Source organism: Musca domestica, unplaced genomic scaffold (genome assembly GCF_030504385.1).
Source record: "Musca domestica strain aabys unplaced genomic scaffold, Musca_domestica.polishedcontigs.V.1.1 15, whole genome shotgun sequence".
In the NCBI taxonomy this organism is placed as follows: domain Eukaryota; kingdom Metazoa; phylum Arthropoda; class Insecta; order Diptera; family Muscidae; genus Musca; species Musca domestica.
Window position 1 is genome coordinate 13481596 of NW_026712207.1, and position 15654 is coordinate 13497249.

At 36.0% G+C, this 15654-nt stretch overlaps 1 protein-coding gene across 2 annotated transcripts in view; it reads left to right on the forward strand.

Annotated features, from left to right (window-relative positions):
* The first annotated feature begins 4234 nt into the window (after positions 1-4234).
* Positions 4235-15654, forward strand: part of LOC101897930 (golgin subfamily B member 1) — an 89401-nt gene continuing 77981 nt past the window's right edge. The window contains exon 1 of one of the 2 annotated variants that reach the window (XM_005188403.4): positions 4235-4796. The gene's annotated coding sequence lies outside the window, so the exon portion shown is untranslated. The remainder of the gene's footprint in view (positions 4797-15654) is intronic. The other variant, XM_020038508.2, reaches the window with a different exon arrangement.

Sequence of the window (15654 nt, forward strand, 5' to 3'; positions counted from 1 at the left end):
GGACTGAGGAAAGTAGGTAGTTTTGGGAAATCGTACTTCAATCGAGTTAGAATCCTGAAATTTGGAAATAAAATTACTAGTGCATTGTAGGACTAATGTACTAAGTGCTACTAAATTTGGTACTATTTAAATATTACTTAAACCGAAAGAGTTGGAATCCTGAAATTTGGAATTTCATTGGACTATATAATGTATGTAGTTATGAAATATTGTACCACTAATAAAACCCAAACTAAGTGTACTAAACGGTACTAAATTTAATACAATTCGGTTAAGGGTGAACGGATGAAGCTGGAATTTTAAAAAGTTGTATTGGGATGCCTGTTGGTGGTAGGTTTGTGATAAAGAGGTGGGTATGGGAATGTGTACAAAATATTTGGTACAATTTGGTATTGCGTAAATAGTGCTTGAAATCTGAAATTTGGTATTAGGGTCGCTATTCATGTCTTAGCCTGGACTTATGAAGGTGGTTTCGGAAATGTGTACTATAATTGTACGAAAAGTACTGAATGGTACTATATTTGGTATTGGGTGAGGGATAGAGATAAAGTTAAAAAAATAATAATTTCTGATTGTATCTGTGTTTGAGACTTGGCCGTGGTTTGGTAATGCGACTCATATGTGTACGAAAAGTTCTAAATGGTACTAAATTTGTTATTGGGTGAAGAGACGAAGCTCGAATCACAAAATATAATAAACTGTACTCAATTTGGTATTGGGTGAAGGGATAGAGCTGAAATCCTGAGATTTATATTAAAGTCACTGTTGATATCTTTGGTTAAGATATGGTGGTGGTTTTTGAAATGTCCCTTATTTTTGTAGGAAATGTACTAAATGGTACTAAATTTGGTATTGGGTAAAGGGTTAAATAGAGCTGGAATCCCGAAATCTGTCATAGAGGTCATGGTCTCTGAAAATTTAGTACGATGTATAAAGTTTTGTTTTAAAAGTATTGTCAAACTTAACACATTGTGTAGTTTGGGTACTTAAAAAGCTTAACACGAACTGTTATAAAGAATCTAAAATTTTAAGTGAAATTTTCGCCGACGAAGTGGAGGGTATATGATAGTATTGAATATTTTGTAAACTAACCGAAGTGTATTGTAGCCGATTGAATACTGTTTGCGAGTATTTTGTTGGAAATTAGGTCAAAACTCTGAATATCAACAGGTATTATTATATGGGGATTTTTACCTAACAGATGGACATGGCTAAATCGACATTGAATTTTACTCTAAGATCCTATGGGGTCTACGAAATTTTGGTGTGTTGCAAACTGAATGACAAATTTAATATACCCTACTTAGCTGAAATTTTCAAAATATTTAACACTCACCTCTAGTATGGTTGGGGTTCTCGTTAAACAATTCTTTTCGCACTCGTTGTTGGAAATCAGATGTTTTAATCCAATTATATTTTGTTTCAGACTTTTAGTCTGCGCTGCCTTACCACCGCCATAAAATTTCTTTAACGCACACACAGGTCGGTATTGCCGTATCAACATTACCGTTCAGTGGTTAAAACTGTTTATTATTGTTGTTGTGTTGCGGTTTATATTAACGTTTCATTCGCATAACTTCAACTGGAAGGTTGGCATCTTCTGTAATCGTGCTTCTGCGAGGTTGGATTGTGGGATGGTCTGAGGCTGGGGGTTCTGTGTGGTGGATTTCACCATGTTGACGGAACGTCCGCACTAAGCTTGCCGTCAATATGGGTGCCATGGAGGAGTCCGAGGCATTCAGGTTGGCTAAGGAGGGGTGTACCGGGCCAGGGGTGAAAACCAGCAGCCAAGAGTCCCCGCGGTAAGCAGTAGTGGGATAGCGTACCGGAGTGGGGTGCCGTCGCCAGCCCAGCCAATATGATTGGACCACATTCCTTTTGCTGGAAATTTTGAAAAAAAAAAAAATATTTTAAGAACATAATTGATACTAATATGAGTATTCTGAAATGTCTTGACTAGGACGTGAGTTCAAATCCCAGCAAATGCAATGTTTTATTTTTTGAAGTTTAAAATTTTTAAATTAAATATTTTGAGCAACCATCGCTTACGGAGTTTAATTTAAAGGAAAAAAAAAATAAAAAAAAATATATATTTTTTTAATATTGAGTGGTGTTGGAGGTTGAGTACAATTCCGAACAGTCATTTGGATTATTATTAATTTATTTACTATTATTTTTATTATTATTGTTTGTTTAAAATCCTTTTTTATACTATTTTGGTTTCGGTAATATACTAATTTAAATAAAAGTTAACAAATTTTTTTGCTTTTGCTGGGATTTGAACTCGCAGTCCAATTAATTTCCTTACTGGAAGGAATTTTTATTTCACAATGACTTACCAACTCCATTTATAAGATATTCATTCAGCAAAAAGAATGTGGTCCAATCATATTGGCTGGGCTGGCGACGGCACCCCACTCCGGTACGCTATCCCACTACTGCTTACCGCGGGGACTCTTGGCTGCTGGTTTTCACCCCTGGCCCGGTACACCCCTCCTTAGCCAACCTGAATGCCTCGGACTCCTCCATGGCACCCATATTGACGGCAAGCTTAGTGCGGACGTTCCGTCAACATGGGGAAATCCACCACACAGAACCCCCAGCCTCAGACCATCCCACAATCCGACCTCGCAGAAGCACGATTACAGAAGATGCCAACCTTCCAGTCGAGGTGAGGCGTACAAATCGTTAATGTTAGCACTTCACATTGCGTTTGAAATTCAACACGTATGCTTGTTCACTTTGGCGTGGGTATCGTATGAAAATTCGTTTGGCATTGCCAGATGCAAGTACTCTCTATAAATAGATAAACTTATTCGGTATTGCCATAGTAGTAAAGTAAGGGTTTATGTTATGCGGTGCATATACGTCGGCTGCAGTTGTAATTTGTACTAAAACTAAATTAGAATTTAAGAAAAATTCTAAAATTAAAACTAATTAAAATAAAAACATGAAAAATAATAATTTAAATAAAAGACAAAAAAAAAAAACAAATATATGAGTGTTAGGAGTTAACGTGGAGTAAATGTGGAAATTATAGGAAAAAAATGATTTAAATGGGAATGACATGTATAGACGCGCAAGCAAAAAAAAAAAAAAAGGCCGAGCGGAACTTTTTATACCCTCCACCATTCGGAAGGAACTTGAAATTTTCAAAAAACAAAAAAAATCGCCGAAAAACAAGGTTTAAATGAGAACCTATATATGGAAGCTATACAAAGACGTGGTGCTGCATAAGTATTTTTTGTCATAGACTGTAGTCACGATTCCGAACTTTAAACACGAAATTTGAAACAGTTCTGGTAAAAAATGACGCTAATATTATCAAAATACAGAATATAGGGAGGTACCATTATATGGGGGCTATATGAAGATGTGTACCTGCATAGACAATATTCTGACTTAGGCATTAGTATCCATTACGAATTTCAAATACCAAATTTGAAACAATTCCGGCGAATAAAGTCGCTAAAATCATCAAAATACCGGATATAAGGGGATGCCGTTATATGGGGGCTATACGAAGGCGTAGACCTGCACAGATAATTTTCTGTCATAGGATGTAGTATCCATTACGAATTTCAAATACCAAATTTGAAACATTTCCGGTGAATAATGTCGCTTAAATCATCAAAATACCGAAAATAAGGAAGCACCATTATAAGGGTATTTACCAAAACGTGGACCTACATGGCCAATTTTCAATATTAAAAGTCCTGCAGACATAATAAACATTTAAGTAAAATTTTATCAACCTACTTCATTTCGTTCGGAAGCAACAGTGATTTCCACAGGCGAACAGACGGACGGAAATCGATATAGAATTTTATACTGCTTAAGAATCTATATACTTGGTGAGGTATAGAATGTATATTTCCAGGTGCTACAAACGAAATGACAAACTTAATATACCCTTCATACTATGTTGGAGGGTATAAATATGGCCTAATGTAACCAATCAATTAAAATCACTTGCATTTTAGCCGTTAAAAAGAATAAATGAAATATTTCAACACTTACCAATTTGCCTAATATATGCCATAAAACAGATGTTATACCTTAATCCCTCTAATAAACAAAACTACCTGTTATTTTCTCTTCGTAAATCCCCCTTGAGCACATGCCGTCATGCTTTTATTCAAAAAGGTACAATTTTAGTACGTTTTCATCAACTGTGTTTGCCATCTCTGTCTCTGCCTCTGTGTGTTGGGCAGCAGAGCAGCTGTTATGGTTTTGCCTCAGTGGTTTGTTTTAGTAGTGAGACGAAGTTGGCCGAAGCCGCGCGAGTTTTTGATACGTACGGAAAACGGAAACAAGTCAACAAAAGAAAACGCATAGCAAAAATTTATTTTGCTGTCATTTAAATGTTTTGTTTTGCGGAAATGCAGTGAAGTAGTTAAAGCTAGAGCAAGAAAAGAAGTAAAATAAAAACGAAGAAGGAAAAGAATATAGCAATTGTGGAATAATAATTTGTGTGATTTAAAATTGTTTATTTGTGAATAAAAAGGGAGAATACCAGAAAGAAAATAAAAGTCAGAAAGTGCAAAATTATTCCAGGCGAAAATTGATTTTTCCCCAAGAGAGAAAAAGAGATTCTTTTTTATGTGCGTGTGTGTGTGAGTGTTGCTGACTTAAACGGCAAAGGAGAGGAAGAATAACATCTACGAAAAGGCTTTTGCAGTGGCAGCATAACATTGACACCCGAAAAAAGGAAAACAGCAACAACAAAAAAGGAAGACACATCTCATGCGTCTCAATCACAAAACCAAAGAGGAATAACAAATTACAAAAAACAAGTAAGAAGCAGCATATTTGCAGGGAATAGTTAAAGAAATGAATTAATTTTAACAAGTCCTTTTAAGCTACACAACAATTGTTGAAGTTATGTGTGTCAGTGTTTGTGTTGAAAGCAAACAGGATCAAGTTCAGGATCAGCAGCAACAGCCTCATTCATGCCCTGCCATATTTATGAGCAGCTGTCAGTGTTATGTGCTCGTTTTGCTCCTTTGTTTAGGTTTCAGTTGTCATTTGCTCTCGAATCGTTACCCCTCTTGAAAAATTCCAGAAACCCAGCCGTGGTGCGTGTTCAAGTAACGTTGCCTAATCTGTTGTGTGGCCCAACTGCCTGCCGGCCAGCATAAATGTGGTCCCAGGCACATACATGCGTTGTAGGGATTTTTAAAATAGGATATGTACATGTGTCCACAAGTGTGTCCGCGCGACTATGTGTGTGTGTTAGTTAATTGTTTTAATGTTATAACAATCTGAAAATGACATGCAGTGTTGTTGTCCTTGCCACCACACAAAACAAAAGGAGAGAAAAAAAAATCGCACATATTTTTGCTTGCCGTTCGTTCATAATGACAATGGACGACCCTCATTATTTTTCCACCACAGAGGGAATATTTTCAAAAGGACTAACACAGCATCCTGCCTTTGGCATGGCAGAACGTGTCAGTGTGTCGTAATAAAAGAGATTTCGTTAAAAATCATCATTAATACATACGTATTATATATAAATATCCTCCTTTTATATTGTGTTCACATTAAGGGTGGCAAAGGTACATCATCATCAATGCAAGAGGGAAAAATCCAATAAAATCGACAAATTTCCCGAAGGACATTGACTGACTGACTGCATTTGCCAGTGCAGCGGGTTGGGTTGTGTGTGTACTGCAGTCCATTAAATTCTGAATTTTTATAGATTTGGGATAATCCCCCGTTTTTCACAGCGCCAGAGTGGCGTTGCATATTTTAATTTGTGTCTATCTATCTATACATCCTTCTTCCATCCATCCTTCCACCTGCCCACCACATTCTTGCCTTCATCATTCCCAATTCATCCCCAATTTATAATTCTTCTTCTTCTTGTTTGTCTATTTATTTTTCTCCCCCCCCTATTTCACCAAAAAAAAAAAAAAAAAAAAAAAACAACAAAATTATTATTATTTGTTGTGAGCAAGAGCGAGGGAGACCATGTCAGAGAGTAAGAGAGGGAGTCGACAAGTGGAGTTGTGTTCGTGTCTATACTCCAGAAAAATATTGCCTCTTTATAATATCTTATCACGGGTTGTTGTTGTTTTTGTCGGTGTTGTTGTTCTGCAGACAAGTCAATTAATTTTCATTGAATTTCGTCGGCTGCGGTGGTAATCAAACACTTTTTTCTGCTTCTTTATTGCCATGTTTTTGTTGATGGGGTTAAGATTTCGAGTTCTTGCTAGGTAGCTAGTCGGTTTGGGAGGAAGCCTAAATGTTGCTTTGGGGATTTTTATTTCTGTTTTTTATGTTTCTTCTTGTTTGATAAATATTTGTCTATTATTTATTTTTAAAAGTTGACCTTTAATGGGAAGTGAACAAAATACCTTCTTAGCTTTACTCTGTTTGCATCGACAATTTGATGAAGTAATCCGGAATTGTCTGGGGATTAGTTATCATGTTTGGTTTGAAAGTTCGGTACGAAGTTATTGTCAATTTTTTCTTGTTTACTACTACAAGTAAGGATTAGAAAACAAGTGAATACATTTTTTGGAACCCAGTAAGGGGACAAAAGTCAGGCAGAGTCTAACGTATGATATCCTCTACAACTCTTTAAAATTAGCAGAGCTTCCAGTAAGAAATTAAGGTTTGCATTGCGTATTAAGACTCTGGAGTGGTTAAAATTTGAATGGAACACATAGAAAGCTATATTTAAGACATTTCTAGGCTGCATGCTATCTCTCGTAACAAATATTATTCATCCTAGTCGGAACTGAATTGGACAAATGCAGGGGAGTTGGTGCATCATTAACACCAAATTGGAACTATATCTAAACTTGAATCGATTTCTACAAATCTTGACATAGGTACATATATATCGAATATCATTGTTAGAGAAGCTTCGGGAAAGCTTAAATATCAAATCGGATAAAACAAATATACCGAGCAAAAACTATAATTATTAAATACAGGGTGAGAAAAAAAACTTCAACAAAGGTAAACGCCATAATTTTTACATTTTTTTTCAAATTTTATTGAATGAAAGCTAAAAAATGTCGAAGATTGCATCAAATTTTAGAATAAGTTTAGATTTGTTCGAATTGGTCACCTTTGGCACGAATTATGGCCTTCAAACGGCCAATGAAACCGTCAAACGCTGCCCGAATATTGTTCTGCGATATTTTGGCCCATTCCCGGCGAAGCGCTTGCTTGAGGTGATCGACACTTTGGTATTTTTTAGTTCCAACCTTGCTCCCCAAAATACTCCAGACACAATAGTCCAACGGATTGGTATTCGGAGATTTTGGTGGCCATTGTGCGCTGAAAATGAAGCGAGGAACCTCATTTTATAACCATTCTTGGGTGGTACGTGCTGAGTGCTGCGTCCTGTTGGAATGTCCAAGGTCTGCAGACAAAATGTTTGCGTGCCCAAGGCTTTAATACACCCTCCAGAATATTTTCGCAATAATATTCGGCATTTATTCTGATGCCACGGTCGATTAAAACGAGCGGAGAGCGACCATCGGCTGTTATGGCGGCCCAAACCATCACCATGGCCGGCGTTTGAGTTCTGGTGGCCAACCGAAGGTGCACATTTTCAGCTGACCTCTTTGGCAAGTAAGCATGAATACTTTTGTTTGTTTACAAACTGCTGGACAACGAATGTTTTCTCATCGCAGACAGAAAAAAATCAAATTCGGCTCTTCACCACTTTCGGCAAAGCGAAGCAACTCTTCAGCTCTTTTGAGCCTATTTTCTCTCGGTTGCGGTGTAAGTTCTTACACTTTTTGGAATTTCAATGCCTTTACCCCGAGCTCATTTTTTTTCGATATTTGCCGAATGGAATATTGCGATATGTTCAGCTCACGACCCATTTTGCGGCTACTGGGACGCGGGTTTCGATCAAGTCGCTTCTTTCTGCTGATGTTGTTGTTTTCTTCCGCCCACTTCCTTGATGTCGGGCTACGCTACCAGTATCACGGTAACGAGCCATGGTACGAGACACAAAAGATTTATTCACATTTAAATGCTCCAGCCAAATATAAAAAATCACACTTTTACGCTTGAATTCCATCACGAATAATTTTTTTCTGGAAAATTCTTACCAAAATGCTTTTTTAAGCTTGTAGACAACATAATGAGCTGTCACTGGAATAATGTTAATAGCTGTCGGACAAGTGGCTTAGCAATGAAAGCAGTCTGAAGTTGGTTGCAGTTTTTTCATCTCACCCTGCAATTGCATGACTTTATCTTCTAAATTCTAACATGACATATACTTGCAGTGTCGAATCTAAAATTTGTGAAATATTGTTTTGAATTTTCTTCCATGGTGGAATCGATCCATCAATTCCATGCAGAAAAGCAAGAGAAGACTAAGACCGTAATTCAAAAAGTAAATAGGCCTTGGTCAAAATAACGTTTTTTTCTACTCTCCAAAAAATTCCCATAATTTTGTCTAACAGTTCGAAAAAAAAACTAGAACATCAACTTTGCAAAATTCAAATGTGTGGCAAATTTTCAAAATACGAAATTGAAATTTTAACCTTCCCAAGATGAGAAATGCCGACAAATAAAAATCTATTCAAATTTGTCACCTTTTTTGTCTCTTTTTGGCTATTCAAAATTCTAACAATAGCTAATTAAATAAAATCAGCGCAGATTTAACATTGACGCAGAAGAATGAAATAGATTTGTTTCTTCTGCCTCTTCGTCTCCTTTTTGGGGTTTGGCAATCATGAATAAAACATTTTTATGCTAACGATAACAATATTTTTAACTATCTTGTCTTAAAACAATACAATACGCATGACAGTTAATGTAAAAAAAACTATTGTGTTTTTCAGTAGTTTTTTTTTGAAAGAAAAATATATGTGTGAATTTTGACAATCATAAATCTAGCTTAACTGAATTGTTCTTTATTTGCAAATTGTATTGAATTTTGTTAAACTAGTTTCCATAGCAAAGTTAATGGTATTCTATTTAGCATAATGTCGAGACAATGGCCATTCATATTTACACCTGGGGTAATTTTTCCCAAAAAAAAGAAGACTGACAGATGACATTGTTGTTTTGAAAATTAAACAAAAAGACAAAAAATTATGTGTCTTTGTTATGGTGTTACAAAAGATCTAGATCTCAAATTTTTGCAAAATTTTAAAAATTAGCGTGGGTTTCATAAATGGCAAAATTGAATGCTACAGGTTCAATGATTCTACTTAAAGCCAAAACCAAAGATTCACCACAAAAATATAATGGGTTCTAAGACATCTAAAAATGTAAGAACTCGAAATAAAGACATAAAAAACATTTTTGAAAAATTTCTGAAGCAATTAGAGAATTAGACGAACAATGGACCAAAACCCTTTGAAGTTATGGTGTATTTGAGATGGCTAAAGTTGTGCGTGGAAAATACCACTATATTGTAAAGGTGACGTACTCTATTTTGATTTCGAGACCCGGCCAAGCTTTTAATACCCTCCACCATTGAGAAAAAAAATTTTTTTTTTGTGAAAGTATCTGAATTCAAACGTGTTCGTTCCACTTTAAATTACAATAACCAGTAAGACCGTTTAGATTATGCTGCTAAACTTTTCAAAAAACCATAAAGTGGGTGAGGCCGTTATATGGGGGCCATATCAAAAGAGGAACCTGTATAGGCAAGGATTATACTTCAAGGATTGTCATCTACCAAATCTTCTTAAATACCACATTAGAAAAATTTTCGTGGGTAAATTTGACTAAGATTATCAAAATATCGAATATCGTTGATGAATCAATTTTTAGACAAATCCGTGGGAAAATGTGGCAAAAATAATCAAAATACCGAATATCGGGAAGTACCATTATATGGGGCTATACAAAAACGTGCACCTATCATATAATGTTTCGCCACCGGATGACCAGCAAATACTAAGTTTTTGACAAATCCGTGGAAAATATGGCAAAAATCCTCTATTCAAAAACGTGGTATGTATCTCATTTTCATTACCAAACATCCTAGACATAACACACATTGTTGTGCCAAATTTTGAACCTATCCTATAGCTATATAATGTGGGCTGTATCGTGATTTCAACAGACGGACGGACATATGGACATCGTTAAATCGACTTAGAATTTTACGCTGATTATGAATATACAAGGTGAGATAAAAAACCGCAACCAACTTCAGATTGCTGTCATTTTTAAGCCACTTGTCCGTCAGCTGTTAAAATTATTCCAGCTCATTATAAGAAAAGAAGAAAACAACCAGCCTTATTCTGTCACCTTGTAAATACACCTTGATATTTACCAACACCTAAGTAGAAATCAATTAGCACAATGTATTTCTTAGGAATTGCAAACCATAAGCCTTAACTCTAAATTTCTCCATGCATCTGCTCTTTAAGATTTATATAATCTTTGGGATTTCCCTAAATCCAAATCCGCACACACACAAAGCACATGCTTGCAGGTATTTATTTTTACACTTGTGGTTAGAGTAATCGCAACGTTTAGCACAGTATTGCAAGATTACAAGTAAACCATAAGCTTGTGAGATTAAAAGACTTCCATTATTTCTAAGAAATTCTAAAAATGTCTTTAATTTATTTAAAAGTAAATACCTGACCGGTTTAGGTTAAACATTGTTCAAAAATTTCAAAAGTAATCGGATGCACTTTGACGTGGATAATACAAACCTGTAAGGAAACGTAAAAAATCGGGTGAGGCCAACTATATGATACTCTACACCACTATGCATATTTAATAGAGCCTCCTTAACAAAATAATTTATTTGAAGTGGATCATACCACCTATCAATATTTGGCTTTAGAACAGCTATAATTTTGTTTCAGAGGGAACTAAGATATTGGGAGGCATATCCAATTCAGAATCGATTTTCACCAAATTTGACTGAGACATTTTTATCTTTTATACCAAAAAACATTGCTACAGAGTGCTTAAGATCACTTCGAGAAGGATTATATTAAACTAATATATATATCGGAACCGAGTTTCGCCAAATGGAAACGTACGTCCCGGAATTCAATTAATTTGGGCTGATATTAGCCATTATTTGAAATCGGATTAAGGATATACACATTTTATCGAGATCGGCTAAGATTTGCATATAGCTCCCATATCCAAATCTTACCCGATCTCATTAAAATTTGGCAAAGGTATTTCTGAGGTCTATAAGATATCTGGTACCAAATATCATTGTTGTCGGATGCATATTACGAATGTGACGGATTTAAAGACCAAATCGGAAGCATAAACATATATATAGGTGATTTTCACCAAATTTGATATACCTGCTTCTAGACTGCATTCGGTCGGTTGTGCCAAAATTCAGGCCATTTCGATTGATATTGGCCATTTGGTACACAATTAACCCGAAATAGGTTGAAGATATATATAAAAGCTATATATTCAAATCTGAACCGATTTTGATATAATTTGGTAGAGGTATTTCTGGGCTGTTTCTGATATCTGGTACCAAATATAATTCTTTTGGGGTGCATATTACGAATGAGAGGGACTTAAACACTAAATCGAATGAAACAAATATATGGGAGTAATAGCTATATCTGAACTGATTTTATCCAAATTTGATGTACTTGCTTATCGGCTGAATTCGGTCAGATGACCCGAAATCAGTTGAAGATTTATGTGGGAGACATATCTAAATTTGAACCTATTCTCACCAATTTCAATAGGGTTCGTCCTTGGGCCATACAAATATTATTTGGAAGGTTTCATCTCAATCGGATAATAAATGCGACCTGTATTTTTTCACTAGAATACATGAATAGACGGACTAACACGCATAAACCGACTCAGAAAGTAATTCTATGGGGTTGGCAGATATATAGCATCATCACAATCCTGTCCTGTCTTAGTAAAAATGTTTGTATGTTTAAAATTTGAAGAGAGTTGGATGCTTATTTCGCTTTCTTTGAACGTTTTGTTTGTCAAAATCTTGAACCCTATGTGGGGTAGGTACCAGGAGGAATTGTCCGATATATCCCATTTTCACACCAAACCTTGGGTTAATAAAAATATTGTGATGTGTGTTGTTTGAAGAGAGCCGCTTGCTTATTTCGGATTTTATGATCGTTTGGGTAATTCAAAACGTTGACCCTTTGAGGGGAGGAACAAGAAGGAGAGGACCGATATATCCTATCTTCACAAACAGATCTTTTGTTAGTAGAAATAATGGAATGTGTCAAATATAAAGAGAACCTGATGCTTATTTCGGATTTTATGATCGTTTTGAATATTTGATATCGGGGGAGGTACCAGAAGGAATGGTCCGATTTCTACCGTCTTTATAACAGATCATGTGATTATAGAAATATTCAGACGTGCTAAGTCTAAATGGAATTGGATGTTAATTGCGCGTTTTATGAGCTTAATGGCTATTCAAAATGTTAACCTTATGTGGGGAAGGTACCAAAAGGAGTGGGCCGATATATTCCGCTTTAATACCAGATCTTGGGTTTATAAAAATATTAGCATGTGTGAAATTTGAAGACAATCAATAATATTCAAAATGTTGACCCTTTGTGGGGAGGTACCAGAAGGAGTGGATCGATATTGCCCATCTCCGAACTCGATCTAAGTTTGACAAAAATTTTACGATGTACTAAGTTTGGTCCAAATCGGAAACTCGAGAGTTATCGGGCACAACAGCCAGCCAGACAGACAGACGTACATCGCTAGATCGACTCCAAATGTCCTGAAACTGATTTAGTCCAAAGAGACATAGGGTCTAAAACCGTTATTTCTTCTAGGCACATTTTGACCTATCACATGTATACTCTCTCTAGCCATATGGTTGAGGGTATAAAAATACCCTCTGATATATTGTATTAAACAAATATCAAGGTAGAAGAAGCCCTGTTATGATTCATCCTTTCTGGTACGTTTGCTTTAAATTGAAAAAATTAGGCCAATTCGAAAATGAAAGATTTAAAATTTGTCTATTGGTGTTAACGTTTTTTTGTTTGTTCAATCAGCTGCTAATTTCATTTGCGATAATAAATCCGTAAAAGTGTTTTTTTATCGACTCAAAACGTTTTCTGCGAAAATAAATCTTATCAAATGAAAATGTGTCACTTCAAGTCATAAACGTCACGAACTCTTTCATTAGAACTTTGACAAGTTTTTTTGCGAATCTGATAAGAACCGAAGACACATGTTAGTATTAGTTTCAATAAAAACGCATACATGTGTACGAATGTATGAGAAAAATGACAGCAGCTATGTTGAAATAATTTGTAGCACTTTAAATGACATTATCGATATCGATGAGAAAGAAATTAATAAAAACAACTGCATTCTAAAAAATATATATACAGGGTGAGATGAAAAAACTGCAACCAACTTCAGACTGCTGTCATTTCTAAGCCACTCGTCCGGCAGCTGTTAAAATTATTCCAGTGACAGCTCATTATATTGTTTACAAGCGTACAAAAGCGTTGACAATTTTCCAGAATAACATTTATTCGTGATGAAATTCAAGCGTGATAGTATGATTTCCTTATATTTGGCTGGAAAACCACAAGTGGCTATCGTTAGAGCCCTCCAGCATTTAAATGTGAATAAATCTTTTGTGTCTCGAACCATCGCTCGTTACCATGATACCGGTATCGTAGCCCGACATCAAGGAAGTGAACGGAAGAAAACAGCAACATCAGCAGAAATGGTTCGAAAAATAAAGAAGCGACTTGATCGAAACCCGCTTCGCAGTGGCCGAAAAATGGCTCGTGAGCTGAACATATCGCAATATTCCATTCGGCAAATATTGAAAAATTGAAATTCAAAAAAGTGCAAGAACTTAAACCGCGACAGAAAGAAAATAGACTCAAAAGAGCTAAAGAGTGGCTTCACTTGGCCGAAAGTGGTGAACTGCAGAATTTGGTTTTCTCTGAAGAGAAAACATTCGTCGTCCAGCAGTTTGTAAACAAACAAAATGATCGTGTTTACTTGCCAAAGAGGTCATCTCAAAATGTACACCTTCGGTTGGCCAGCAGAACTCATGCGCCGGCCATTGTGATGCTGTGGGCCGCTATAACAGCCGATAGTAGCTCTCCACTCGTATTAATCGACCGTGACATCAGAATAAATGTCGAATATTATCGCGAAAATATTCTGTAGGGTGTAATAAAGCCTTGGGCACGCAAACATTTTGGCCGCAGACCTTAGACATTCCAACAGGACTCAGCACCATCGCACTCAGCACGCGCCACCCAAGAATGGTTACAAAATGAGATTCCTCGCCTTATGGCCACCAAAATCTCCGGTTACCAATCCGTTGGACTATTGTGTTTGGAGTATTTTGGAAAGCAGGGTTGGCACTAAAAAATACCAAAGTGTCGATCACCTCAAGCAAGCGCTTCCACGGGAATGGGTCAAAATACCGCAGAGCAACATTCGGGCAGCGTGTAACGGTTTCATTGGCCGTTTGTAGGCCATAATTCGTGCCAAAGGCGACCAATTGGAAGAAATCTAAACTTTATCTAAAATTTGATGCTATTTCTGACATTTTTTGCTTTCATTCAATAAAATTTGAAAAAAATGTAAAAATTATGGCCTTTGACTTTGTTGCAGTTTTTTTTATCTCATCCTGTGTATTCCTAAACCTAATCAAAATAAATTATGTTCCTATGCAATAATATTTTAATGTAAGTTTTCAAATTCTAATTGCAAATGGTAATTTACAAATTAAACTGATATATCCTTGAACTGCAATCAAGAATATATTCAACTTTGCCAGACAATGCAAATGTGTCACCACCACGCCGCGATCACCTATCCCACGTCACAAAAATGGTTTTAGAAGAGTAAAGTGTGTTTTTTAAATTATTTGTTCTTTTTTTTAGGAGAACACACAATGAGTGGTGAGCACTCAGCCGGTGTGCCTATCAGAAACGTGTTTCCAATTAGAATTCAAATGCATGGAGGAGAAGATTAAACGTTTAGCCAGGGATGGGCAGTTAAAAATGTTTCGAATTCGGGAATATTTGGGATTTTTTTTAAATTTTTATCAAACTTGTTTTTGTTTTATTGGCTGAAATGAGAACCTCAAAAAGGAGGAGAAGATTAAACGTTTAACCAGGGATGGGCAGTCGAAAATGTTACAAATTCGGCAGTATTTGGGTTTTTTTTTTTTAATTTTTTTTATCAAATTTATTTTTGTTTTATTGGCTGAAATGAGAACCCCAAAAAGGTTTCCTTGTTTTACATATGTATGCTTTTGTACATTAAAAATATTAATACATTCATACCCTCCCCCACTGCTAACCACAGAGTGGTGAACCTCTTTCTGGTTCGCGATTATTTTTTTGATTAGTACCCCACCATTTAGCTGAGTTATTGTTGTTGGATACCAACAAGATAAGCAAACATTAATAAAGTGCAAAAAAATGAAAATGAAAGGAGAACAAGAATCACAAATGATAAAAATGGCAAATAAATGTTTACCAGCAAGCCCACCAGTTAGCCAGGCAGCCCGCCAGCCAGCCAACAATCCAAATAACAGGCAAAAATAAATGGAAACTGCACGAATACTACAATGTGGTAAATATGTCAATGTGAAATGATTTGGAATTGTAATCAGCAAAAGTCAATTCGTGCATTCGAATCTACATAGATTAAAATTAAATGTTTGCTGGGCGGGTGGGTTTTTGGATG